Raw genomic sequence first — 10768 nt, 5'->3', positions numbered from 1 at the left:
AGACGCGGAGTTGGGTACCCGCAGGGCGTAGAAAAACGCGAGGGTCGACCTTGGCGTTTTTGATGTTGTGACGCGGGGTTCGACCCTGGCATTTTTGATGTTGTAACGCGGGTTCGACCTTGGCGTTTTGATGTTGAAACACGGGGAGGACCTCCGCGTCTTGCCTTGCAGAGATTATCACCAAGTAATCTCTTTTTGTCATAGCGTTGCAAAGATCATTGTCTTATAATCTTCGTCTTGGCTCCTTGAGAATATGAGAGTTGTCAGATTGTAACTCCCGATGTTGATTGTGAAGGCTATCTTTCTGTCAGAGTATTGCTAAAGACTGTCGTTTTGTAATCTTTGCTTTAACTCTTTGACATGTGAAAATCTTCGAATTGTAGCCTTCTGGAAGTCGTCAGATTGTAACTTCCATCATCGGTGTTTGATGGGGGATAAGCTATCTATTGTGATTTTTAGACAGCCTACAGAACCCCCTCCAAAGTTTTCGAAAGTTCGCGGTTGACTGGGACGAATTTTCGGAATACTTTGGATCTCAACTCTGATCCTGGAGCTGTTGATTCCTTGTCGTAAAGGAGTCGTTCTCTGCACTCGCTTCGAAGGCATCTTGGTTGAAGGGATTTGCCACGTAGGACCTTTGTGAAGGTATGCGTCATAATCTTGCTTCTGGAATGCGGGGGTGGACCCCATGTGTTTTGAATTTGAGACGCGAGGCTGACTTTGGCGTTTTGGATTTGAAACCCGGGTGTGACCTCAGCGTCATGATTTTTGTAACGCGGGTCTGACCTCGGCGTTTTGAATTTGGAACCCGGGTGTGACCTCGGCGTCATGATTTTTGTAACTGACCTCGGCATTGTGGTTTTTGCGACGCGGGTCTGACCTTGGCGTTCTGACTTAAAACGCGGCTATGACCTTGGCGTTTCGATGTGAGACGCGGAGGGTGACCTTCATGCATTTTGACTAAGTCTTTGAGACTTGTCTTCAGCTTATTCGTTTCAAGTCTTGGCTTACATCCATTAAGCTGGTGGGCCTTTAAACATGCATAGGATTTTTGGCAAACCCTCAGCCATCAACGGATTTGATAAGCCTTTGCCGACTACCGTTTGAGTCGGGCTAGCATATGGATTGTCTAAGTCTGTTCCATATGTAACGTTGTGCTAAGAGAATGAACCCTCTTAGACTTGATGCTATGATTTTTAATACATAGACTTTGTCATTTTTACGGAAAAAGACTAACCGGCGACGCGTGTTAGGCGTAGGCTTATCCCTACTTAGGATTTGGGATAAGGTTCCCCATGCGTGTAAGACATGGATTTTGGCGTTATTAATAACGACCCGCTACGATGTTGAATACGTAGGCTTTGCTATTATTACGGGAATAGGTTACCCGGCAGCATGTGTTAGATGCTGACTTATCTCTCAGCATATGTTAGATGCAGACTTATCTCTAATCAGGGATCGAGATAAAGTCCCCCATGCGTGTGAGGCATGGATTTCGGCGTTATTAATAACGACCTGCTACGATGTTGAATACGTAGACTTTTGTCCTTTTTACGGTCAAAGACTCACCGGCAACGCGCATTAGGCGTTGACTTATCCCTTCTTAGGATTCGGGATAAAATTCCCCATACATGCAATGTATGGATTCAGAGATTATCAATTTAATGATAATCACTGGCTACGATATTGAATACGTAGACTTTGTCACTGTTTCTTCCTGTGTTATTCGAAACACTGAAAGAAAATTAGAAGTGCCAGAGGTGTAATATTAACTTGGCATGAGTTTTCACTTAGAGTGAAATTCAGAAATTTTCTTTATTATCACTAGGATAATTCCAGAAAATCTTTAATCCACTGGGGATTTTATAATAAAAACTTGCTATTCTTGTTGAAAAAAAGGATTCAAGTTCACTAGGGGGTTTGACTGTTAGAGGTGTGATGTTAACCTAACAGTATTTTATGGGCTTATCGCTCTATTGAAGAGAGTCGATAAGTTGATTGTTGCGATCAAGGCAACTTTGAGGACCTATCGCTCTATTAGAGAGAGTCGATAAGTGGATTGTGTCAGAGGTGTGATGTTAACGTGACAGGAGGATGTTGCGATTGGAGCAATGAGTTTATCATCAGGAACAATGAGTTTTGATACCTGTGATTTGAATTCGATTTTGAAGACTTATTGTCTTGCTGGGGAAGATTGCGATTTGAGCAATTTTGAGGACTTATAATCCTATTGTCAAGGATTGATAAGTTGATTGTTGTCAGAGGTATATTGTTAACGTGACAAATTGGGGGTGATGCAAGTTGAATGCATACTCTGTGGGGATGATGATCGTCAGAAGTGTAATGTTAACTCGACGATGTGAAAGATTCGTTACTCTTAATCCAATGGATTCAAGTAACCAACCCCCAGTCTTGATTAAGACTTAGCAGGGGAATAAAAAGAGGTAGACAAGGCACATCACCTAGTGGGGCACTATCCATGAAGTCGGAATAGAGGCACCTCACCTGGTAGGTCATTATCTGATGAGTTTGACTATCAGAGGTAACTGTTAACGTGATAGTTTTTTGTGGACCCGCCATCCTACTTGAAGAGGATTGGCAAGAGAATTTGGAGGGAATGGACTATCAGAGGTGATCATTAACGTGATAGTTTTGATAGACCCGCCATCCTATTTGAAGATGATTGGTGGGGGAATTTGGAGAAAGCAGACTATCAGAGGTGATCATTAACGTGATAGTTTTAGTGGATCTGTCATCCTGTTGAAGAGGATTAACAAGAGAATTTGGATGGAATGGACTATCAGAGGTAATCATTAACGTGATAGTTTTGATAGACCCGCCATCCTATTTGAAGAGGATTGGTGGGGGAATTTGGAGAAAGCAGACTATCAGAGGTGATCATTAACGTGATAGTTTTAGTGGACCTGTCATCCTATTGAAGCGGATTGACAAGTTGATGGACTATCAGAGGTAAATGTTAACGTGATAGTTTTGGTAGATTTTATGGTTGACAGAGGTATTCTATTAAACATAACAACTCAGAAAATTTATTACTCAGAATCCAATGAACTACAAATCAATCAACCCCCAGTCATGGGAAAAAGGGTAGACATGGCACGTCACCTAGTGGGCCACAATCTAACGAGCTTGACTATCAGAGGTAGTTGTTAACGTGATAGTTATTGGAGACCCGGCATCCTACTGAAGAGGATTAGCTTCAGTGGTCGTAGTATCTTCTGGTTCTGACTGGGAAGAATGAGCTTGGTCCGATTGCTCAGGAGAAGATTGGGCTTGGTCCGATTGCTCGGGCTGATCTTGCCCACTTTGTTCTTCAGCTTTGATCCTGGCAATAATCTTTTGAGCATGTTCGCCTTGAGAGATTAGTTGTCTCCAAGAACGACATTCTGCAACCCCTATTCGAGCTAGGATGTTGGTCTGCAGGTTGTGTCGACAGGTCTCTACTAAGGTAGACTGTGTCATACCTGACGAACACCGGAGAGCCATGGTTCGGAACCTTTTAACGAAGGCTTTGACGGACTCCCTCTTCTTCTGCTTAGTGGCGAGAAGGATATGGATGGAGACTTCTGTATCCTCTTCAAAGAATCTTGACAGGAAGAGTCTCTCTAGATCTGTCCACTCTTGGATACATCCGGCAGGTAGTTTCCTGAACCATTCAAAGGCAACTCCCTTAAGGGTGCCAATGAACAATCGAGCCAGTATGGCATCGTTCGATATTACATTCCCAGTCTGTGACTTGAAATGATAGATATGTTGGTTCGGTGATCCCGTGCCGTCAAATGTTTGTAACGTCGAGACTTCAAATTTTGGAGGATAAGGGGCTGCGTCCCATTCGGCAGGGTAGGGCCTGACAACTCCCTTATCTTGGAGCTCGTGTGGACTTATCATCCTATTGACGAGGATTGATAAGTGGATTGTCAGAGGTTTGATGTTAACGTGACATGTTAGGAGTGATGCAGGCTGCATTCATACCCTGTGGGGGTGGTGATCATCCGAAGTATAACGTTAACTTGACGATGTGAAAGGTTCGTTACTCTTAATCCAATGGATTCTAAGTAGCCAACCCCCAGTCTTGATTAAGACTTAGCAGGGGAAGAAAAAGAGGCAGACAAGGCACATCACCTAGTGAGGCACTATCCATGAAGTCAGAATAGAGGCACATCACCAGGTAGGCCATTATCAGATGAGTTTGACTATCAGAGGTAACTGTTAACGTGATAGTCTTTTGTGGACCCGCCATCCTACTTGAAGAGAATTGGCAAGAGAATTTGGAGGGAATGGACTATCAGAGGTAATCATTAACGTGATAGTTTTGATAGACCCGCCATCCTATTTGAAGAGGATTGGTGGGGGAATTTGGAGAAAGCAGACTATCAGAGGTGATCATTAACGTGATAGTTTTAGTGGACTTGCCATCCTATTGAAGCGGATTGACAAGTTGATGGACTATCAGAGGTAAATGTTAACGTGATAGTTTTCAGAATCCAATGAACTACAAATAATTCAACCCCCAGTCTTGAATAAGTGCATGGGGAAAAAGGGTAGACATGGCACGTCGCCTAGTGGGCCACAATCTAACGAGCTTGACTATCAGAGGTAGTTGTTAACGTGATAGTTATTGGAGACCCGGCATCCTACTGAAGAGGATTAGCTTCAGTGGTCGTAGTATCTTCTGGTTCTGACTGGGAAGAATGAGCTTGGTCCGATTGCTCAGGAGAAGATTGGGCTTGGTCCGATTGCTCGGGCTGATCTTGCCCACTTTGTTCTTCAGCTTTGATCCTGGCAATAATCTTCTGAGCCTGTTCGCCTTGAGAGATCAGTTGTCTCCAAGAACGACATTCTGCAACCCCTATTCGAGCTAGGATGTTGGTCTGCAGGTTGTGTCGACAGGTCTCTACTAAGGTAGACTGTGTCATACCTGACGAACACCGGAGAGCCATGGTTCGGAACCTTTTAACGAAGGCTTTGACGGACTCCCTCTTCTTCTGCTTAGTGGCGAGAAGGATATGGATGGAGACTTCTGTATCCTCTTCAAAAAATCTTGACAGGAAGAGTCTCTCTAAATCTGCCCACCTTTGGATACATCCGGCAGGTAGTTTCCTGAACCATTCAAAGGCAACTCCCTTAAGGGTGCCAATGAACAATCGAGGCAGTATAGCATCGTTTGATATTACATTCCCAGTCTGTGACTTGAAATGATAAATATGTTGGTTCGGTGATCCCGTGCCGTCAAAAGCTTGTAGCGTCGGGACTTCAAATTTTGGAGGATAAGGGGCTACGTCCCATTCGGCAGGGTAGGGCCTGACAACTCCCTCATCTTGGAGCTCGCTTCTGTTAGCAATGACATTGAGGCGGGCTTCCAATTCCTCGATTTTAGCCGACTGAGGATTTTGCTCATACTCCGTCTCTCTTCCTTCATCAGAGGAAGATTCCAGGTTGTGGGCTTCTTGGTCAGAAGCCGTGCCATCAACCATTTTTCCCTTCCCTTTGCTTGTGTGAGGTCGGGACGAAGACGTTCTTTCCCTTCGGGAAGATTCTTGCCTGAGTGGCGAATCTGTCTTCTGAGATTTGGCCTTGTCTGCGACGAGTTGAGTCAACAGGGCCAGGAGTTCATTGATGGCCTCTTGCTGAGATTTGAGCATGGCCTCCTGCTCATCAAGTCTCTTGGCGAGATCTTCATGGTTTCCCGTCATATAAGCGTAGCTCTCATGTTCAACAAAAGAGCTTGATGACTGGGACTCTGCAATGGCTGAGTGTTCATCATTGGAATTGGTTCCCCTGGCTAAACTCCGATAGTTGACAGGGGGAATGGCTCCTGTTCGCGTCCGAGTATGTTGATAAACTCCATCAGACTTATTCAGGAAGTCTTTCAAGCCAGGAGACTGATCGTTCTCTGACTCATCGGAACTAGGAACTGATGATCTCCCTCTGCCGATCATGTTAGAAGTGACTCTAAGGTATTCATCCTCAGAAGTCTTCTTCTTGTGTGAACGACGTCGTTGGTTGGGTAAAGCAACGTTCGTAAATTGGTTGAACACCAGCAGTTGGGCCGCATATGAGCAGCATTGGCGTCCCGAGAGGACCGTAGGAATCAGTCGTTCACATTGAAATGAACGAATGACTTGTTGCATCGATCTTTCTCTCGATGTGAACTCTCTCGAATCTGTTATAAAGATTCGAGGAGAATTACTCACTGATTGTGAGGTTTGAACTGGAACCCCCAGTCCATGATTGGACAGGACTGGCTCTTGGTGAATATGGATCTGGTTGAGATGCCTTGAATCCATAAACTTCTTATATCCGCCCCTCAACCTAGTCGCGCTACGCAGAGTATTCGGGGGTATACACCAGGCGCGGTATTGGATTTGAAACTTGGGACACGAGGGTCACGTTTGGCATCTGAGACGCGAAGGTCGTGTTTAGCACCTGAGACGCGAAGGTCGCGTTTGGCACTTGAAACACGAGGGTCGCGTCTGGCACTTGAAACGCGAAGGTCGCGTTTGGCACGAAGATCGCGTTTGGCACTTGAAATGCGAAGGTCGCATTTTGGTTTGGCGACATGAGGGTCGCGTTCTTCATTGTCGACGCGAGGGTCGTGTTTTGACTTGGAAACGCGAAGTTGAAGTTCGCGTTCAACGAAGGCTTGAGGTTCGTGTTTTGGCTGTAAAACGCGCCATTGAGGGCCGCGTTCAGTCTGGTTCTCACGAAGCTCATGTTTGGGCTCATAAACGCGAAGTTCAGGGTCGCGTTTAGGCTCACGAACGCGAAGTTCGCGTTGGTTGGAGGATCGATTTTCTCAAAGTTGTGCTCGTCGCTGAGACCTTCTTCTTCAACGAGCAGCGTTCTTCTTGGCCTGTTTCAAAGCCTTAGCAGCAGCGTCGTTGACGTTTATGGAGCTCGTCTCCTTTATAGGCCGTTTAAGGCCTGTGGCACGTCGTGTTGACGCGGAGGTGGGATATTCAACTCGCTGTGCGAGTTCAGCAGAGGTCGAGCCCGCTCCTGGAGCGGAGGGGCTGTTCGACGAATTTTGGCCAAAGGAGAGGACTTTCTTTGGCGTTCCAGCAACAGTTGGAGATTTAGTCTCCTTGAAAACTTTGTGGATCTTGCGCATAGCCTTGGGGCTAAGGGATCCAGAGGAGATAGCCTTCTCAAACTTGGCTTGATCAAACTCTACCACGAGAGTTTCGACGATTGTTCCAGTGAGATGAACATCGGATTGCGCCACCACTTCTTCATCAGAGAAGCAAGTTTCCCCAGCGGAGTCGCCATCTTTTGTATGTTGGGAAATTTGCAATGAAGAGAATAAATAAAATTTGACTTTGATTCCTTTGATCTCGATTACATCTTGATTACAAAAGAGAGGATAACGAAATCGGTTCTTCCTCTTTGTTTAAAACTGGGTTCTTCACGGTGGCGATAGAGTGCCTCCCTCGAATGCTTGCGTCGAGTTTGCTCTCCGTTGACGATCCGCACGTCTTGATTCACTGGACGATGTCTTCTCCTCACGATTTGACGTTGTGGAGAACTTGCGTGGCAAGTTTGAGAACTCTGAACGAGTTTAGAAGAACTCTGTAAATGATTTGAACCGAAAGTCGGTTATAAGCCAAGGACAGAGGCTCTCTGTTGCTGAAGTTGAAGATGATCTTCGTTGGGAGATGATGCCGATCTCCTCAAAAGCCTGTCTCCAGTGGTCGATCCAAGCCAAGAAAATCGAACCTATGTGGTTCAGATGTCAAAAATCCAACCTTGAACTCAGTTGAGTTTACCCATATTTATAGGGAATTAAGGGGTGTAACCGCCCCCTTAATTCTCTCCATAATGGGGTGTAACCGCCCCCAAATCATGGGAAACGGTTTTAGAACCGTTCAGCTCATGTTGAATGAGTCAAACAATGCCCACGTTGGCGTTCAGGATCCTGACTCCACATTTTAGACTGGAGACGCGGAGTTGGGTACCCGCAGGGCGTAGAAAAACGCGAGGGTCGACCTTGGCGTTTTTGATGTTGTGACGCGGGGTTCGACCCTGGCGTTTTTGATGTTGTAACGCGGGTTCGACCATGGCGTTTTGATGTTGAAACACGGGGAGGACCTCCGCGTCTTGCCTTGCAGAGATTATCACCAAGTAATCTCTTTTTGTCATAGCGTTGCAAAGATCATTGTCTTGTAATCTTCGTCTTGGCTCCTTGAGAATATGAGAGTCGTCAGATTGTAACTCCCGATGTTGATTGTGAAGGCTGTTGAAGTAGAGCTTCCATCAGTTGTCGTGAAGGTCGTCAGATTGTAACCTTCAGCGATCTACGTGAAAGTCTTCAAATTGTAGTCTTCTGGAAGTCGTCAGATTGTAACTTCCATCATCAGTGTTTGATGGGGGATAAGCTATCTATTATGATATTTAGACAGCCTACAGAAGCATCAGATGCTAACTCGGCCATCGCTTCTGATAATACGGTATCCAGTCAGGGACAATCCCACGAAGTGTTTATGATTAACACCGAGGAAGTAGACAAAATGATTGAGGATGCCTTGGCCAAGCAGAAAGAGGCATTCAATATCGAAATGGAAATGGCTATGCTACGAATGAGGGAAGAGCATGACCAACAAATTCGGGCTCTGTCCAATCAGTTCGGTGAATCTAGCCGTCGCAACATTACTGACCAAGCAGGTAGCGATTTAAATGCGGATGAACGTCTTAATGTTGAGAACCCTCCTGTTGATCAGAACACTAGGGATGGTCCCACTAAAGACAATAATACCGGGGGTGGTCCTACTAATAATGATAACACTGGGGGTGGCCCCGTTATTCCTCTTAAGAATCATCCAAGCCCCGATACAAGCGAGGATGAGAAAATGAAAGATCTTGAAAGTAAAATCAACGCTCTGATGTCTGCTCGAGAGGTAAAAAGGACCGATATTCCGTGTCCATATCCGAGAAAGTGGGATTCGATCCCGTATCCGACGAAGTTTAACCTGATCAACTTCACACCGTTTGATGGGAAGGGTTCTCCCACTCAGCATTTGATCTACTTCAAGTCCCTCTTGGACATGATCTCCGGCAATGAAAGCTTTGATGGTTCGGTCATTCGTCGGTACCCTTCGGGGGTCGGCCTTCGATTGGTACCGTCGTCTCAAGCCTGGAAGTATTAACAACTGGGACGATATGGAGAGCTCATTCCTCAGCAATTTCTTTGATGACGATGACGAGGTATCCATCAGAACACTTTTCGATGAGAAACAAGAAGATGACGAGACAGTCGACGACTTCGTCTAGCGCTTCCGGAATAAAGCAATGAACTGCCGAGATCCGATCACGGAGGACTTCATCCTCCAAACATGTCATAGCAACCTATCTATTGAGATATTAGAAGTTATGGGAGTCACACCTTCCAACACTTGGAAAGAGTTGAAGATGCGTGGAGAGCGGGCCGAACGCTTCCTCCGAAGGAAGAAGGCCAAGAGGAGCCAACCGACGGCTAATCCTCCGAACTCGAACTTCGCCTCCCGTGGTAAGAGCAAGGCACCTGCAGTTGCTATTGGTGCTAATCAAACGTCACAACAGCAATCCCGAAGGCAGCAAAAGACTTCGGACCCGAGACTCCAAAAAGAGTATTCCTTCAAGGACGAAGACGTTCCAGCCATCTTCGAATCCCTCCTTAAAAACAACAAGATCAAGCTACCACCTATCGCAAATCAGGAGGAAGCTGACAATACTGCGGATCCAAAGTACTGTGCGTACCACAGGAGGGTCCTTCATCCCACCAAGGATTGCTTCGCTCTCAAGAATAGCATCCAAACATTGGTTGAAGCCAGCGTCATAACGCTAGGGTACAAGTATAAGAGTATAAACTGCTCCTTTCAATACTCTAATAGGTATATGAGTCTAAACTGTTTCCCACTCTTGACGGGAAGTTCCTGGAGAATTTTTACATGTAATATTCTTAAGGATAACCCAGTCATGTTACTCAGTACAATTTTAGACCCGGTTTCGTAAAGGAAGTTGGGGGTGGATGATTTATGTAACGGAAAGTTCCTAGAGAATTATATATTCTTAAGGATAACCCGAACATGCGACTGAGGATAACGTACTCCTCGTTACACCCAGTTTTGCAAAGAAAGCTGGGGTTGGATTATTCATGTAACGGGAAGTTCCCGGAAGAATGTTAAACGTAATATTCTTAAGGATAACCTGATCAATATGAACAAAGTGATAAACACTAAACTCCTATTATGATTTCCGAACACTCTTTTGCTGAGATGAGATTCGATCACTTCATTGGATCAATTTTCCCTCATAAAACTCTCATTGGTGTTTGATGACTCACAGTCTCCTACCACAAAATCCCCCACCGATCAGACTAATTGACGGTGGGACCACCAAAATTCTTTCCTGTTTAATCCATTCAAACTTCCGCTATGTTCGTGCACTCAACACTTTCATGGTTAAAGTCCGGATATAATGCTTAGAATTTTGATCTGTTAATCCTTGACGAATTGTCAAGCCCCTTCGTGTTAATTCCTTATCACTTAACTCAAAGAACCCCTACTGAGTGATTTGTACAAGTCAACACTCCCACTGTAGTTTGTACTCCCACTCTCGCTGTCCACTTGGTCAAACCTTCCTACAGTTAGGACTGTAGGCTGTCTAAAAATCACAATAGATAGTTGATCCCCCATCAAACACCGATGATGGAAGTTACAATCTGACGACTTCCAGAAGGCTACAATTTGAGGACTTTCACGTAGAAGGCTACAAT

The sequence above is a fragment of the Asparagus officinalis genome, chromosome 1 (assembly GCF_001876935.1).
Source record: "Asparagus officinalis chromosome 1, Aspof.V1, whole genome shotgun sequence".
Classification (NCBI taxonomy): Eukaryota; Viridiplantae; Streptophyta; class Magnoliopsida; order Asparagales; family Asparagaceae; genus Asparagus; species Asparagus officinalis.
Note: the sequence above shows the minus strand (reverse complement) of the source record.